Consider the following 18,365-nt stretch of genomic DNA (forward strand, 5'->3'; position numbering starts at 1 on the left):
CCAGGTCTTTCACCGGGAAGGAACAACCACGGGAAGGGCAGCATCCAATAAAGGAAAACCACCTATGCCAAAACATGGTATCCATCCACAGACAGCTGTTTCGGGGTATTTGCCCCTCATCAGTGTGGAGTAGGAAACTGGCTATTAGGAGCAGTGCCTAGTGAAAGGACTGTAAACATGGTCAAGTCTGAGTAGCTGTGAGTGTGGCCCATATATTCCGCACCTTGATCCTCCTTCCTCCCACCATGCCGAGTGCCCTGAGACAACTGATTCCACACTTGGACATTCTGAAGAGCTTTTCAGTTTTCCATTTCAAGATTCTGAACTCGCGGCCGGTCAACTAGAAGTGGGGACAGATGAGATCGTATGTACAGATGCCCAAAGCTTTGACCAGTCCCAGTCACGCAAAGGCGATGGTGGGAAAGTGTCAGAAGAGGTGGGCGATGATGAGACACAATTGCCATAAAGTCTGGAGGAGGAGCAGGGTGCGGATGTGGAAGATGAGGAGATGGATGACTATGTGACTGACCCAACCTGGCAGGAGGACATGCAGAGCGAGATCAGCAGCACACATGGGGAAGGAGGCATATCACCACAACAGCCAGGAAGAAGCAGTGTGGTGGCCACAGACAGAAGGCATGCATTCGTTCACCAACATGGTGGAAGTAGCCATTCCAACTGTTAGATCTTCTCGTGTCTGGTTATTTTTTAAAGACTCTGCCGATAACCCCAAACAGGCCATATGCAGCACCTGCCATGCGTGCATCAGCAGGGGTAGCAAAACAACCAGCCTGACCACCACTAGCATGATCAGGCACAAGGCAGCAAAGCACCCGACTTTGTGGGCCGAACCCCAGGCTCCAGGACCACTGCCTGCAGGTCACACCACTGCTTCTTCAACTGTTTTGTGGAAAAGCCAATCCCTAGTACACCGTGCATGTGGAGATGCCTCTAGCCCTGTACCTGTTGTGGCCCACAGTCACACAGCACCATCATCAAGCGCGTCCACATACTTGTCCCAGCACAGCCTTCAGTTGTCTATAACCCAGTCCTTGGAACGCAAGCGGAAATACCCAGCCAACGATCCACAGGCCACAGTCCTAAATTTTAATATTTCTCTTCTGCTTGCGCTAGAAATGCTGCCTCTTAGGCTCATTGAGATGGAAGCTTTCCGTAACCTGATGTCTCGGTGTGCCATACCAGCATTACACCAGCATGTGTCCCACAACATTACCCGTCCCCTCAACAATGCTGTTACAGGGAAAGTCCACCTAACCACGTGGACAAGTGCTTGTGGGCAGGGATGGTACCTCTCACTGACGGCACACTGGGTTAACATAGTGGAAGCCGGGACTCAGACAGACCTTGGGATGGAACACTTCCCTCCCCACACCGAGGATTGCTGGCCCTACGTCAATCAGGGTTGCCCCCACAGTCTACAGCTCCTGCATCTCCTCCTCTTCATCATCCATCTCTGAAATTAACACATCAGTCATAAGCTGGAAGCACTGCAGTACTGCTTCAGCCAAGCTTCAACACGCCGTGCTGAAGCTAAGGCTAGGTGACAAACCGCACAATGCAGAAGACTTGTGGACAGTGCTGAAAGAGCAATCAGATGTTTGGATGACACCGTTGAACCTACAGCCAGGCATGGTTGTGTGTGACAATGGCCGTAAACTGGTGGCGGCTCTAAGGCAAGGTGAGCTCACACACGTACCTTGCTTGGCCCATGTGCTTAACCTCGTGGTTCAACATTTTCTGAAAAGCTGCCTGGAGCTGCCCGATCTGCTAGTGAAAGTATGCCATCTGTCTGCCCATTTTAGAAAGTCAGCTACTGCTTCAGCCGCCCTTGCCATGCTTCAGCAGCGTTTGCTGCTTCCAGCTCACCAGCTGGTGTGTGATGTCCCCAAGCACTGGAAATCTACGCTGCTTATGTTGGAAAGGCTTTGGGAGCAGAAGAGCGCAGTTGTTGACTACCAACATCAACAAGGCCATCGATATTCAGTTCAGACTCCACACATAAGACCTCAGGAGTGGACATGAATGTCCGACATATGTACCATCCTCCAAAACTTTGAGGACTGCACCAAGATAATGAGCAGTGATGACGCCATAATTAGCGTCACCATCCCGCTTCTCAGCATTCTGAAAACCTCTCTGCTCACAATTAAAGAGGATGCATTGCAGGCAGAGCATGAGGATATGAATCAAGGAACCATACAGGGGGATTTCACTCAGCCCAGCCTTATGTCTTCTCATCGTGGATTGGTAGTCAATGAGGAGGAGGAGGAACAGGAGCTACTTTCATGCACTATAGACGGTACTACAAACACAGCTGTCATACCGTCTGTTCAGCAGGGATGGCCTGAGGACAGGGAGGAGGAGGAGGAGGATGAGGAGAAGGACAGCATGGTCAGTCGTCCTGTTGGTGAGGACATGGAAGTCTTGCCTTTTAGCAGTCTGGCACGCATGGCTGACTTTATGTTGCTCTGCATTTCACGTGACCCTAGCATTATAAAAATTTTGGGTGACACTCATTACTGGTTGGTGACACTTCTAGACCCACGCTACAAGGAGAACTTTCAATCTCTTCTACCAGAGGCAGAGAGGTGTACTAAAATTTTTCAGTACCAAAGGGCCCTTGTAGCAGAATTACTTAGAAAATTCTCATGTGAGAATGCTGGCAGCAGACGGCAGAGTTTGTTGTACAACCAAGGAGTCAAAGCGAGAGAGACAGAAGTGCAATCCATGTCAGGCAGGGGAACAATGACAAAGTTCTGGGACAGTTTTCTCAGACCCTCCCATCGTGACGGCACAGAGGCAAGGGGTGCTGTCACGAGAAGTGCAATGTTTGTGAAGATAGTGAGGGAGTACCTTGCAGATTGTACAAATGTGCTGGACACATGGCATGAACTGGCTCTCTACGCCTTGAAGAACCTGGCCTGCCCTGCTGCTAGCGTTCTGTCAGAGCGGGTTTTTAGTGCCGCTGGTGGAATTATAACAGATAAGCGCATCCGCCTGTCAACTTAAAATGCTGATAGGCTGACTCATAAAAATGAACAAGGGCTGGATTGGGAAAGACTTCTGTACACCACCAAGTGAAAGCAGCGAAACATAACCTCAAATACATTCTCTCATTTGGGGAAGTGTATTCCCATGCACCACTTCACAACCATACATGGGTATACCCTTCCATATTTGGTTTGTTTGTTGTTATCCTCCTCCTTATCCTCATCATCCAGAACCACTAGATGACCAGGGTGAATGTGCTCTGCACTGTTATAGGCTGGTGAATTTTGGGCACGGGGTCTGTGAAGGCACTATTAAATTTAGTAAAACAGAATCCCACATTGGGGAATTGGGCATCACATTACATTGGGTCTACTTCTTAAGTCTGTCTCCTGCAATGTGTCCTTTAACTGCGACTAGATCACCAGGGTGAACGTGCTTTGTACTGGTATAGGCCGGTGAAGTTTGAGCAAGGGGCCTGCGATGGCAGTAGTCTGTTTTTAAAAAAGGTACCCCCATCAGGGAATTGTTTGTCAGCTCATGTACTCCATTTTAATCTCAGCGACCCACACCACTACATTGGTCCTACATCTTAAATCTGTCTCCTGCATTGTGTCCTTTACCTGCCACTAGATCACCAGGGTGGACGTGCTCTGTACGGTGCACTTTGGGCAAGGGGGCTGTGACGGCACTATTTTATTGTGTAAAGAAAGGACCCCATATTGGGGAATTGGGCATTACATTACATTGGTCCTACTTCTTAAGTCTGTCTCCTGTAATGTGTCCTTTAACTGGCACTAGATGACCAGGGTGAACGTGCTCAGTACTGTTATAGGCACGTAGATTTTGGACAAGGGGCCTGCGATGGCAGTAGTCTGTTTTTAAAAAAGGTAACCCATCAGGGAATTGTTTGTCAGCTCATGTACTCCATTTTAAGTTTCAGCGACCCACACCACTACATTGGTCCTACTTCTTAAATCTGTCTCCTGCATTGTGTCCTTTACCTGCCACTAGATCAACAGGGTAAACGTGCTCTGTGCAGTGCATTTTGGGCAAGGGGGCTGTGATGGCACTCATCTATTTTTTAAAAAGGTACCCCCATTGGGGAATTTTTTGGCAGCTCATGCACTGCTTTACAGGTTTCAGAGACACACACCACTACATTGGGCCTAATTCATAACTCTGTCTCCTACAATGTCTTTTGTTTAACTGCCACTAGATCACCAGGGTGAACATGCTTTGTACTGCTATAGGCCAGTGAATTTTGGGCAAGGGGCATGCGATGGCACTAGTATATTTTTAAAAAAGGTACCCCACATTTGTGAAACCACATCCTTGTTGGCAAAGACTTCATAACATTTGTGTACCTTAAAGAGCTCCCTTAAAAAGCTCCTTTTTGTGTTGCCTGGTTGCTCACATTGGACACAATACACTTCATATAAATTTGATAAAGCAATGCTTTTAGTTTGGCTCAGTAGTTCATTAAAAATATAGCTTTGTCCACTATATTAGTTTCTCTCCTTGAGAGCCATAACTTTGGCTGCCTCAAATGTACAAATGGCAAATATACAAATGGCGATTTGTAACGAAGATTTAAATACTGTATGCCCAATTCATTCAGACAATCACATAGCTGCATTTCTTGTAAAACATTTAAAGATGTGACAGACAATGCTCATAGTGACACAATCTTGATAAATGTTTGTTTATTAACTTCACAAACAGTTCTAAGCCTCTATATGTTTGCTGTTTTTCATTGTAAAACATTAAGGTTTACTGAAACTATGCCGCTGGTGGTTTGATCTAAATCCTTGTGCCTTTTATTTTCTAGGGATTTATGGCCCCTCGTCTGATGACTCCATGATATCCCAGTTTCATCCAACCTTGAAAAGTGGCCACTTGAAGGTTTGGGTGAAACTAGAGTTACTACATAGTGTAAATCACTATATAAGACCAGAGAAACATGACTAAGACAGATACCAAGACTGGGGTACCTGTACATGTACAGTGTGCTGATATATGCATAATTGAGGATGCCCATGCAGAGTAGGTAATCTCCCAGGGATTCTCTGTCTTGTTGCTGCTTCTCTGATATTCCAGACAGATGATGTTTAAAAGCCTCTTGGTGATGATCTAAGTATAATGCATGTAGTTAATCTTCATAGATACATAATCACTATATTTACTTAATCCGTATATGTACTTATTAACCTGTGTATGTTAACATATACAAAAGTGTACTCACACTATTCAATCATACTATTCATTGAATTTTGTAATTTACAATAAAATTGTGTTTTATTGCAAGTATTAGCCTTTTTAAAGCCGAATCTGAACCTTAGCGTTAAAGACATGACAAATACATTTGCCAAATTCTCCTGTAAATAATTGTGCAAAGAGGGAACCATCATACCATTAAAAAATATGAGTGGATTTTCATGGGCCCATCCAGTATGTGGGTTCAAAGGCTTATTGGGGTGCATATGAATTGGTAGCAGGGCAGGCCTTGAATTCAATGCAACTCTTTTTCAGGAGTCCCCCTGGACATCTTATGACAGGGGTATTGTGGTGCGTCGTAATTCTTGGCAGTCCATCCACTCACAGCATAGGCTACAACAGCTTAGGAGACCCACTGTTTCATAATGGCCCTTTAAGAAGATTAATGCCACCTGATGCACCAGTAAAAATAGGCTCTGTGACTGAGTCCCTCCTTCATAAATGAAACAAGATGTGTCTGCTTATGTGTCACACACCACATGGCCAGCTAGGGTTGTTAAATGTTACAATGACATTTCCCAGTGAATGCATTTGTAGTGGCTGAAAGCAATGTTAAAGTTGAAAAACGCTTCAAAAACACTGTGTCTGAACTAAGCCTATGTGGGGGAGGACATTTTCGGTCTGGGGTTAAATATTTGGCGTACAGGCAAGTAATTAACCTGCAAAGGATGTACCTTGACATATTTCCATGCAAAACGCGTTTTGGTTTCGTTTTAATGTGTTTTTTGTGGCACCGGGAAAAATGGCATGAATCTCAGAAAAAATTGATTAAAGCTGTGAACTAGGAGTCAGGAATGCTTCCAGGGGCAATCCCCATGACGTCCTTGTGTCATTTGAACAGTATTTCCATCATTTTCAGACCTTTTTAGACCTTAAAGACTCCATAATAATAGGGTCTGTACCACAGGACTGGCGTATAGCAAATGTGGTGCCAATATTCAAAAAGGGGACAAAAACTGAACTCGGTAATTATAGGCCAGTAAGCTTAACCTCTACGGTGGGTAAAATCCTGGAGGGTTTTCTAAGAGATGCTATACTGGAGTATCTGAAGAGGAATAACCTCATGACCCAGTATCAGCACGGATTTACTAGGGACCGTTCATGTCAGACTAATCTGGTCAGCTTCTATGAAGAGGTAAGTTCAGGACTGGACCAAGTGAACCCAGTGACGTAGTGTATATGGACTTTTCAAAAGCTTTTGATACGGTGCCACACAAAAGGTTGATACATAAAATGAGAATAATGGGGATAGGGGAATATATGTGTAAATGGGTTAAGAGCTGGCTCAGGGATAGGAAACAAAGGGTGGTTATTAATGGAGCACACTCGGACTGGGTCGCGATTAGCAGTGGGGTAACACAGGGGTCAGTATTGGGCCCTCTTCTTTTCAACATATTTATTAATGACCTTTTAGGGGGCATACAGAGCAGAATTTCAATATTTGCAGATGACACTACACTCTGCAGGGTAATCAATACAGAGGAGGACAATTTAATATTACAGGATGATTTATGTAAACTAGAAGCTTGGGCTGATAAATGGCAAATGAGCTTTAATGGGGATAGATGTAAGGTTATGCACTTGGGTAGAAGTAATAAGATGAGTAACTATGTGCTTAATTTTAAAACTCTGGGCAAAACCGTCAATGAAAAAGACCTGGGTGTATGGGTGGATGACAAACTCATATTCAGTGGCCAGTGTCAGGCAGCTGCTACAAAGGCAAATAAAATAATGGGATGCATTAAAAGAGGCATAGATGCTCATGAGGAGAACATAATTTTACCTCTATACAATCACTAGTTCGACCACACTTAGAATACTGTGTACAGTTCTGGTCTCCGGTGTATAAGAAAGACATAGCTGAACTAGAGCGGGTGCAAAGATGAGCGACCAAGGTTATTAGAGGACTGGGGGGTCTGCAATGCCAAGATAGTTTATTACACTTGGGGCTATTTAGTAACATAGTAACATAGTTAGTAAGGCCGAAAAAAGACATTTGTCCATCCAGTTCAGCCTATATTCCATCATAATAAATCCCCAGATCTACGTCCCTCTACAGAACCTAATAATTGTATGATACAATATTGTTCTGCTCCAGGAAGACATCCAGGCCTCTCTTGAACCCCTCGACTGAGTTCGCCATCACCACCTCCTCAGGCAAGCAATTCCAGATTCTCACTGCCCTAACAGTAAAGAATCCTCTTCTATGTTGGTGGAAAAACCTTCTCTCCTCCAGACGCAAAGAATGCCCCCTTGTGCCCGTCACCTTCCTTGGTATAAACAGATCCTCAGCAAGATATTTGTATTGTCCCCTTATATACTTATACATGGTTATTAGATCGCCCCTCAGCCGTCTTTTTTCTAGACTAAATAATCCTAATTTCGCTAATCTATCTGGGTATTGTAGTTCTCCCATCCCCTTTATTAATTTTGTTGCCCTCTTTTGTACTCTCTCTAGTTCCATTATATCCTTCCTGAGCACCGGTGCCCAAAACTGGACACAGTACTCCATGTGCGGTCTAACTAGGGATTTGTACAGAGGCAGTATAATGCTCTCATCATGTGTATCCAGACCTCTTTTAATGCACCCCATGATCCTGTTTGCCTTGGCAGCTGCTGCCTGGCACTGGCTGCTCCAGGTAAGTTTATCATTAACTAGGATCCCCAAGTCCTTCTCCCTGTCAGATTTGCCCAGTGGTTTCCCATTCAGTGTGTAATGGTGATATTGATTCCTTCTTCCCATGTGTATGACCTTACATTTATCATTGTTAAACCTCATCTGCCACCTTTCAGCCCAAGTTTCCAACTTATCCAGATCCATCTGTAGCAGAATACTATCTTCTCTTGTATTAACTGCTTTACATAGTTTTGTATCATCTGCAAATATCAATATTTTACTGTGTAAACCTTCTACCAGATCATTAATGAATATGTTGAAGAGAACAGGTCCCAATACCGACCCCTGCGGTACCCCACTGGTCACAGCGACCCAGTTAGAGACTATACCATTTATAACCACCCTCTGCTTTCTATCACTAAGCCAGTTACTAACCCATTTACACACATTTTCCCCCAGACCAAGCATTCTCATTTTGTGAACCAACCTCTTGTGCGGTACGGTATCAAACGTTTTGGAAAAATCGAGATATACCACGTCCAATGACTCACCGTGGTCCAGCCTATAGCTTACCTCTTCATAAAAACTGATTAGATTCGTTTGACATGAGCGATTTCTCATAAACCCATGCTGATATGGAGTTAAACAGTTATTCTCATTGAGATAATCCAGAATAACATCCTTCAGAAACCCTTCAAATATTTTACCAACAGTAGAGGTTAGACTTACTGGCCTATAATTTCCAGGTTCCCTTTTAGAGCCCTTTTTGAATATTTAGTTTGGAAATACGAAGACTAAGGGGTGATATTATTTTAATGTATAAATATATGAGGGGACAGTACAAAGACCTTTCTGATTATCTTTTTAATCATAGACCTGAGGCAGGGACAAGGGGGCATCCTCTACGTCTGGAGGAAAAAAGGTTTAAGCATAATAACAGACGCGGATTCTTTACTGTAAGAGCAGTGAGACTATGGAACTCTCTGCCATATGATGTTGTAATGAGTGATTCATTGCTTAAATTTAAGAGGGGACTGGATACCTTTCTGGAAAAGTATAATGTTACAGGGTATATATACTAGATACCTTGATAGGGCGTTGATCCAGGGAACTAGTCTGATTGCCATATGTGGAGTCGGGAAGGAATTTTTTTCCCCAATGTGAAGCTTTCTCACGTTACTGGCGATACAGGACTAAAGGTCAGTGGCCGAAGCAGATGTATACAAGTGACCGGACCGTGGAAAGACCTCTTGAGATGCAATATATGGCAGTGGCAGTTCAATATATCCGCAGATGCAGGGACCAGGCCGAGCAAGGGCCGGTCTGGGTCACACACGTGCACAAAGTCCGTATGAGCAGCAGGAATTCAGGGTAGTAGCAGCAGAATATCAATAAGAAGCAGGGAGATGCCAGCAAGACACCTTCCAACCAGGAGCTCAGAGATTGCTTCACTCAGTTAGACTGAGCACACAAAATACTCAGCAACAGGATGCTGCACAGGGCCAGGTATATATAGCAGGTCCAATCAAGCTCAGTCAGGGTGGGGACAAATCAGCAGGGCAGGTGATGATCTCTATCCCAGACGAAGTTCATATGGTTTCAGGCAGAAGTCAAGCAAGTTCCAAATAGCTCATCAAGCAAAGGAACAGACTAGCAAACAAAGAGTCGCAGGTTCAAATCCTAACAATACTCCCCTCTTAACGGCGGCCTCTGGATGCAATTTGCCCAGGCTTTGCAGGATACTGCTGATGAAATTGTCTAATCAAACGGGGAGCATTGACATTGCCTACCGGTTCCCATGAATTTTCTTCCGTGTCGTAGCCCTGCCATTTGATCAAATATTGTAAACCATTTCTATGAATTCGAGAATCCAAGATCTTCTCCACCACAAACTTCTCCTGTCCGTCCACTTCAATTGAATCATGAGGCGGAGGGGATTGCTCTGGGAATGGATTGGCTGTGGCAGCTTTCAACAAAGATACGTGGAATACGGGATGAATCTTCATTGATTTTGGTAGCTGTAAACGTACAGCCAATGGATTCACAATCTTATTGATTTTGTATGGTCCCAAAAACTTCTGTCCTAATTTAGGAGAAGGAATCTTCAATTTCAAATTCTTAGTGGATAACCACACTCGATCTCCATTCCTAAACGTGGGAGTGGGTCTACGATACCTGTCAGCAGCTTTTTTATATTTCTCCTGAGCTTCCCTTAATGTGTCTTTCAGGACATTCAGATTTTTCTGTAGGAGAGAGATTCTTTCTGTGACTGCTGGTATTAATGGCGCCACAGGATCATTGGGAAGGATGTTTGGATGATATCCAAGATTTGCAAAAAATGGCGTCTGTTTCGTAGAGGCATTCTGTGAATTGTTGTAAGAAAACTCCGCAAATGGCAACAAATCTACCCAGTCATCTTGCAGATGGCAAATATAACAACGAAGATACTGCTCCAACGTCTGATTCGTACGTTCTGTTTGACCATTAGATTGCGGATGATAAGCGGTTGACAATCGTACCTTGATGACTAGTGCTGAGCACAGACTGCGCCAAAATTTAGATGTAAATTGCACACCTTGATCTGAGACGACTTCATCCAGCACTCCGTGGAGACAAAAAACATTGCAAATTATCAGAACAGCTGTATCTTTTGCTGAAGGCAGACCTGTACACGGGATAAAATGCGCTGCTTTCGTAAGTCAATCCACTACTACCAGAATGGATGTCTTTCCCTTGGAATCAGGTAGATCCACTATAAAGTCCATTGAAATTGATCCCCATGGCCATGTTGGAATGGCGAGAGGCTGCAGTAGTCCCATAGGAGATGCACGTGGGGTCGTATGTCTGGCACAGATGTCACAAGACTTAACGTACTTCTTCACGTCTTCTTGAAAGTTCGGCCACCAAAAGAAATGTGACAAAAACTCCTGCGTTTTCTGTACCCCTTTATGCCCTGCAACTTTAGAGTTGTGCACTAGTTGTAGAACTTTTAACCGAGCTGCTTCTGGCACATATAGTCGTCGACCATCAGTCCATACTTGATTTTTTAAAAATAGGTGTACGTTCCCTGATGGACGTGATAGAAAAGAGTCTGCTTCGTATGCTGCTTTCAGATCTTCCAGCAAATCTCCATCATGTATTACTCCCATGATTTTAGTATCAGCCACAATAGGTTTGGGTGTTGTTATGAGGTTAACATCACTTGAAAACATTCGGGATAATGCGTCTGCCTTCTCGTTACGGGAGCCTGGTCGATATGAAATTACAAAATTAAACTGATTCAGAAACAGACTCCAACGGGTCTGCCGAGGAGAGAGGCATTTTGCAGACCAGATAAACTCTAGATTGTGATGATCGGTCAACACCAGCTGTTATGGACCTGGTGGTTAGGAGCACCCGGAATGACCTGATGGTTAAACTAGAAATATGGACAAGCTCTGGGAAGTGGGAACTCTGCTGACCGCAAACCCTACTCCTATCACACACACTAGAAATAGCCGTGGAGCGTACCTAACTCTCCCTAGACACCTCTTCACAGCCTAAGAGCTAACGACCCCTAAAGATTGAAATATAAGCCTTACCTTGCCTCAGAGAAATACCCCAAAGGAAAAGGCAGCCCCCACATATATTAACTGTGAGTTAAGAGGAAAGTCACAAACACAGGAATGAAACAGGTTTTAGCAAAGGAGGCCAGTCTTCACTAAATAGTCAGAGGATAGAAAAGAGAACTATGCGGTCAGCACAAAAAACTACAAAAACCACGCAGAGTGTGCAAAAAGACCTCCTACACCGACTCACAGTGTGGAGGTGCAACTCTGCACCCCCAGAGCTTCCAGCTAGCAAGGAAATATCATGATAGCAAGCTGGACTAGAATTTAGCAGTACTAAGAAACATATTCAGGAAACAGCAACAACAAATGAACTAGTAGGAACTTAGCTTCTGCTGAAGTAGACAGGTCACCAGAGAAGTCCAAGAGAGATCTGAACCAATACTGAGACATTGACAGCTGGCATGAAGTAACAATCTGAGCAGAGTTAAATAGGGAAGCCAGCATAGCAATAAACAAGGGGAGCTGAGGAAGCCAACCTCAAGGACCAGCAATTCCCCTCAAAGCCACCAGAGGCAGTCCAAGGACAGAACTCACCACAGTACCTTTCATGACCACAGGAGGGAGTCCGAGAACGGAATTCACAACAGTACCCCCCCTTGAGGAGGGGTCAACGAACCATCACCAGGGCCCCCAGGCCGATTAGGACGGGCCAAATGAAAGGCACGAACTAAATCGGCAGCATGGACATCGGAGGCAACAACCCAGGAATTATCCTCCTGACCATAGCCCTTCCACTTAACCAGGTATTGAAGCTTCCGTCTTGAAATACAAGAATCTAAAATCTTCTCCACCACATACTCCAACTCCCCCTCGACCAACACCGGAGCAGGGGGATCAACGGAGGGAACCATAGGCGCCACATATCTCCGCAACAACGACCTATGGAACACATTATGGATGGCAAAAGAAGCTGGAAGGACCAAACGAAATGACACAGGGTTGAGAATTTCAGAAATCTTATAAGGACCAATGAAACGAGGTTTAAACTTAGGAGAAGTAACCTTCATAGGAACAAAACGAGAAGATAACCAAACCAAATCCCCAACACGAAGTCGGGGACCAACACAGCGACGGCGGTTAGTGAAACGTTGAGCCTTCTCTTGGGACGTCAAATTGTCCACTATGTGAGTCCAAATTTGCTGCAACCTGTCCACCACAGAATCCACCCCAGGACAGCCAGAAGGTTCAACCTGCCCCAAAGAAAAACGAGGATGAAAACCAGAATTGCAAAAAAAAGGCGAAACCAAAGTAGCCGAGCTAGCCCGATTATTAAGGGCGAACTCAGCCAATGGCAAGAACGTCACCCAATCATCCTGATCAGCAGAATCAAAGCATCTCAGATAGGTTTCCAAAGTCTGATTGGTTCGTTCGGTTTGGCCATTTGTCTGAGGATGGAAAGCCGAAGAAAAAGACAAATCAATGCTCATCTTAGCACAAAAGGACCGCCAAAACCTAAAGACAAACTGGGAACCTCTGTCAGACACAATGTTCTCCGGAATGCCATGCAAACGAACCACATGCTGAAAAAATAGTGGAACCAAATCCGAGGAGGAAGGTAATTTAGGCAAGGGTACCAAATGAACCATCTTAGAAAAGCGATCACAAACCACCCAGATGACAGACATCCTTTGAGAGACAGGAAGATCTGAAATAAAATCCATGGAAACATGCGTCCAGGGCCTCTTCGGGACCGGCAAGGGCAAAAGTAACCCACTGGCATGAGAACAGCAGGGCTTGGCCCGAGCACAAGTCCCACAGGACTGCACAAAAGAATGCACATCCCGTGACAAGGAAGGCCACCAAAAGGACCTAGCCACCAAATCTCTGGTACCAAAAATCCCAGGATGACCAGCCAACACCGGACAGTGAACCTCAGAAATAACTCTGCTAGTCCATCTATCAGGGACAAACACTCTCTCCGCTGGACAACAGTCAGGTCTATCAGCCTGAAACTCCTGCAGCACCCGCCGCAAATCAGGGGAGATGGCAGACAGAATTACCCCCTCTTTGAGAATACCAGCCGGCTCAGGGACTCCCGGAGAATCAGGCACAAAACTCCTAGAAAGGGCATCAGCCTTCACATTCTTAGAACCAGGAAGGTATGAGACCACAAAATCGAACTGGGAGAAAAACAGCGACCATCGAGCCTGTCTAGGATTCAACCGCTTGGCAGACTCGAGATAAGTCAGATTCTTGTGATCCGTCAAGACCACCACGCGGTGCTTGGCTCCCTCAAGCCAATGTCGCCACTCCTCAAATGCCCACTTCATAGCCAGCAACTCCCGATTGCCAACATCATAATTACGCTCAGCGGGCGAAAACTTTCTTGAAAAGAAAGCACATGGCTTCATCACAGAGCCATCAGAACTTCTTTGAGACAGAACAGCCCCTGCTCCAATGTCAGAAGCATCCACCTCGACCTGAAAAGGGAGCGAAACATCTGGCTGACGCAGCACAGGGGCCGAAGAAAAATGACGTTTCAGCTCCTGAAAAGCCTCTACGGCCGCAGAGGACCAATTCACCACATCAGCACCTTTCTTTGTCAAATCAGTCAGAGGTTTAACCACACTAGAAAAATTAGCGATGAAGCGACGGTAAAAATTAGCAAAGCCCAGGAATTTCTGAAGTCTCTTCACAGATGTAGGCTGAGTCCAATCATGGATGGCCTGGACTTTAACAGGGTCCATCTCGATAGTAGAAGGGGAAAAAATGAAGCCCAAAAAGGAAACCTTCTGAACTCCGAAGAGACATTTAGACCCCTTCACAAACAAGGAATTAGCACGAAGGACCTGGAACACCATTCTGACCTGCTTCACATGAGACTCCCAATCATCCGAAAAGACCAAAATATCATCCAAATATACAATCATGAATCTATCCAGATACTTTCGGAAGATGTCATGCATAAAGGATTGAAACACAGATGGAGCATTAGAAAGCCCGAATGGCATCACCAGATACTCGAAATGACCCTCGGGCGTATTAAATGCTGTTTTCCATTCATCGCCCTGTTTAATACGCACAAGATTATACGCCCCTCGAAGATCAATCTTGGTGAACCAACTGGCCCCCCTAATCCGAGCAAACAAATCAGACAGCAGAGGCAAAAGGTACTGAAATTTGACCGTGATTTTATTAAGAAGGCGGTAATCTATACAGGGTCTCAGAGAACCGTCCTTCTTGGCCACAAAAAAGAACCCTGCTCCCAACGGCGATGAAGACGGGCGAATATGCCCTTTCTCCAAGGACTCCTTTATATACCTCCGCATAGCGGCGTGTTCTGGTACAGATAAATTGAAAAGCCGGCCCTTAGGAAACTTACTACCAGGAATCAAATTAATAGCACAATCACAATCCCGATGAGGAGGTAGCACAATGGATTTGGGCTCATCAAATACATCTCGGTAATCCGACAAAAACTCAAGGACTTCAGAAGAAGTGGAAGAAGAAATTGACATCAACGGAACATCGCCATGTACCCCTTGTCAACCCCAACTAGACACAGACATTGATTTCCAATCCAATACTGGATTATGAACCTGTAGCCACGGCAAACCCAACACGACCACATCATGCAAATTATGCAACACCAAAAAGCGAATATCCTCCTGATGCGCAGGAGCCATGCACATGGTCAACTGAGTCCAGTACTGAGGTTTTTTCTTGGCCAAAGGCGTAGCATCAATTCCCCTTAATGGAATAGGATACTGCAAAGGCCCCAAAGGAAAACCACAGCGCCTGGCAAACTCCAAGTCCATCAAATTCAGGGCAGCGCCTGAGTCCACAAATGCCATAACAGAGTAGGATGACAAGGAGCAAATCAGAGTAACAGACAAAAGAAATTTAGGCTGTACAGTACCAATGGTGACAGACCTAGCGAACCGCTTAGTGCGCTTAGGACAATCAGAGATAGCATGAGTGGAGTCACCACAGTAAAAACACAGCCCATTCTGACGTCTGTGTTCTTGCCGTTCAGTTCTGGTCAAAGTCCTATCACATTACATAAGCTCAGGCCTCTGCTCAGAGGATACCGCCAAATGGTGCACAACTTTGCGCTCGCGCAAACGCCCATCAATTTGAATAGCCAAGGACATTGATTCATTCAGACCAGCAGGCGTAAGGAACCCCACCATGACATCCTTAAGGGCTTCAGAAAGACCCTTTCTAAAAATCGCTGCCAGGGCACACTCATTCCACTGATTAAGCACAGACCATTTTCTGAACTTCTGGCAATATACCTCCGCTTCATCCTGACCCTGACACAAAGCCAGCAAGATTTTCTCTGCCTGATCCACCGAATTCGGTTCGTCATAAAGCAATCCTAGCGCCAGAAAAAATGCATCTACATTAAGCAATGCAGGATCTCCCGGCGCAAGGGAGAATGCCCAGTCTTGAGGGTCGCCACGTAACAAAGAAATAATAATTTTTACTTGCTGAATGGGGTCACCAGAGGAGCGGGGTTTCAAAGCAAGAAACAGTCTACAATTATTTTTGAAAATCAGAAACTTAGATCTATCCCCAGAAAACAAATCAGGAATTGGGATTCTAGGTTCTAACATCGGATTCTGAACTACATAATCTTGAATGTTTTGCACCCTTGCAGCGAGTTGATCCACACAAGAGGACAGACCTTGAATGTCCATATCTACACCTGAGTCCTGAACCACCCAGAGGTTAAGGGAAAAGAGAAACAAAACACACAGCAAAGAAAAAAATGGGTTCAGAACTTCTCTTATCCCTCTTTTGAGATGCATTAACACTTTGTGGGCCAGCTGTACTGTTATTGTCCTGGTGGTTAGGAGCACCCGGAATGACCTGATGGTTAAACTAGAAATATGGACAAGCTCTGGGAAGTGGGAACTCTGCTGACCTACCCTACTCCTATCACACACACTAGAAATAGCCGTGGAGTGTACCTAACTCTCCCTAGACACCTCTTCACAGCCTAAGAGCTAACGACCCCTAAAGATTGAAATATAAGCCTTACCTTGCCTCAGAGAAATACCCCAAAGGAAAAGGCAGCCCCCACATATATTAACTGTGAGTTAAGAGGAAAGTCACAAACACAGGAATGAAACAGGTTTTAGCAAAGGAGGCCAGTCTTCACTAAATAGTCAGAGGATAGAAAAGAGAACTATGCGGTCAGCACAAAAAACTACAAAAACCACGCAGAGTGTGCAAAAAGACCTCTTACACCGACTCACGGTGTGGAGGTGCAACTCTGCACCCCCAGAGCTACCAGCTAGCAAGGAAATATCATGAAAGCAAGCTGGACTAGAATTTAGCAGTACTAAGAAACATATTCAGGAAACAGCAACAACAAATAAACTAGTAGGAACTTAGCTTCTGCTGAAGTAGACAGGTCACCAGAGAAGTCCAAGAGAGATCTGAACCAATACTGAGACATTGACAGCTGGCATGAAGTAACGATCTGAGCAGAGTTAAATAGGGAAGCCAGCATAGCAATAAACGAGGGCAGCTGAGGAAGCCAACCTCAAGGACCAGCAATTCCCCTCAAAGCCACCAGAGGGAGTCCAAGGACAGAACTCACCACAGTACCTTTCATGACCACAGGAGGGAGTCCGAGAACGGAATTCACAACAACCAGCAGCCCCTCGAAGATGATGTCTCCACCCCTTGAATGCTGATATTATGGCGAGCAATTCTTTATTACCCACGTCATAGTTCTTTTCGGCTAAGGACATACATTGTGAGAAACATGCACATGGATGCAGCAACTTCTTTTCCCCTGTCCTCTGAGAGAGGATAGCACCGACTACACAGTCTGAGGCATCAACCTCGATGATGAATGCCAATTCTGGGTCAGGATGACGTAATATGGGAGCCTTTTGAAAAAACTGACTGTCACATCCATACATAGAATAAGTGTGAACAGGTGCTAAACCTAGAGTCGCCAACTCCTATACATTCAAGTAAATAAGGTAGCATACTGTAGCGCTGAAACAGGGTAGGGGTGATGACAGGGGAAGAAGTGTATAATTGGGTGTCATCAGCATAGAGATGATACTGGAACCCAAATCTGCTGATTGTTTGTCCAATAGGGGCTGTGTATAGAGAGAAGAGGAGGGGGCCTAGGACTGAGCCCTAATGAACCCCGATAGTAAGGGGACGAGGAGAGGAAGAGGAGCCGGCGAAAGATACAGTGAAGGAGCGGTCAGAGAGGTAGGAGGAGAACTAGGAGAGGGCTGTGTCCTTGAGGCCTATGGAGCGGAGCATAGTGAGAAGGAGCTGGTGATCCACAGTGTCAAATGCGGCAGAGAGATCCAGGAGAATCAGCAGAGAGCAATGACCTTTGGATTTAGCTGTTAGTAGGTCATTAGAGACTTTAGTGAGGGCAGTTTCAGTGGAATGTAAAGAGCGGAAAATAGATTGTAAGGGGTCAAGAAGAGACCTACTTAATGAGAGCCTGAAGACTGAAGCTCAAGAAAACCAAACAGGAGAAAACCCAGGAGCGGCAGGCACCGTTAGTAGGGCCCAACCAGACAAGTAGGCCAAATGCAGTTTAATATCTGATAATATAGGCCGAAAGCCTGAAGATTGAAGCTCAGCTTTATTCAGTGGAGGACAACTGTAATGTGAGACAGACACAATAAGTAGGCCTAAATAAGTAATTAGGCAAAATGCAGTTCAAAATTGGTAAGTGGAGTACACAGGCGGCATAGCGTGGTTCAGCGGAGGAGGGCATGTGTAATTACACTAACACTGACACACTAAGTAGGCCTAAAATAAAAAGGAAGGCTATATTCAGTTCAAAATTGGTAAAAGGAGTACACAGGTGGCATAGCTGGCTTCAGCGTTGGAGGACAACTGTTGTGAGAGTCTGACACAGT

This window comes from Ranitomeya variabilis, chromosome 4, assembly GCF_051348905.1.
Source record: "Ranitomeya variabilis isolate aRanVar5 chromosome 4, aRanVar5.hap1, whole genome shotgun sequence".
Lineage (NCBI taxonomy): Eukaryota > Metazoa > Chordata > Amphibia > Anura > Dendrobatidae > Ranitomeya > Ranitomeya variabilis.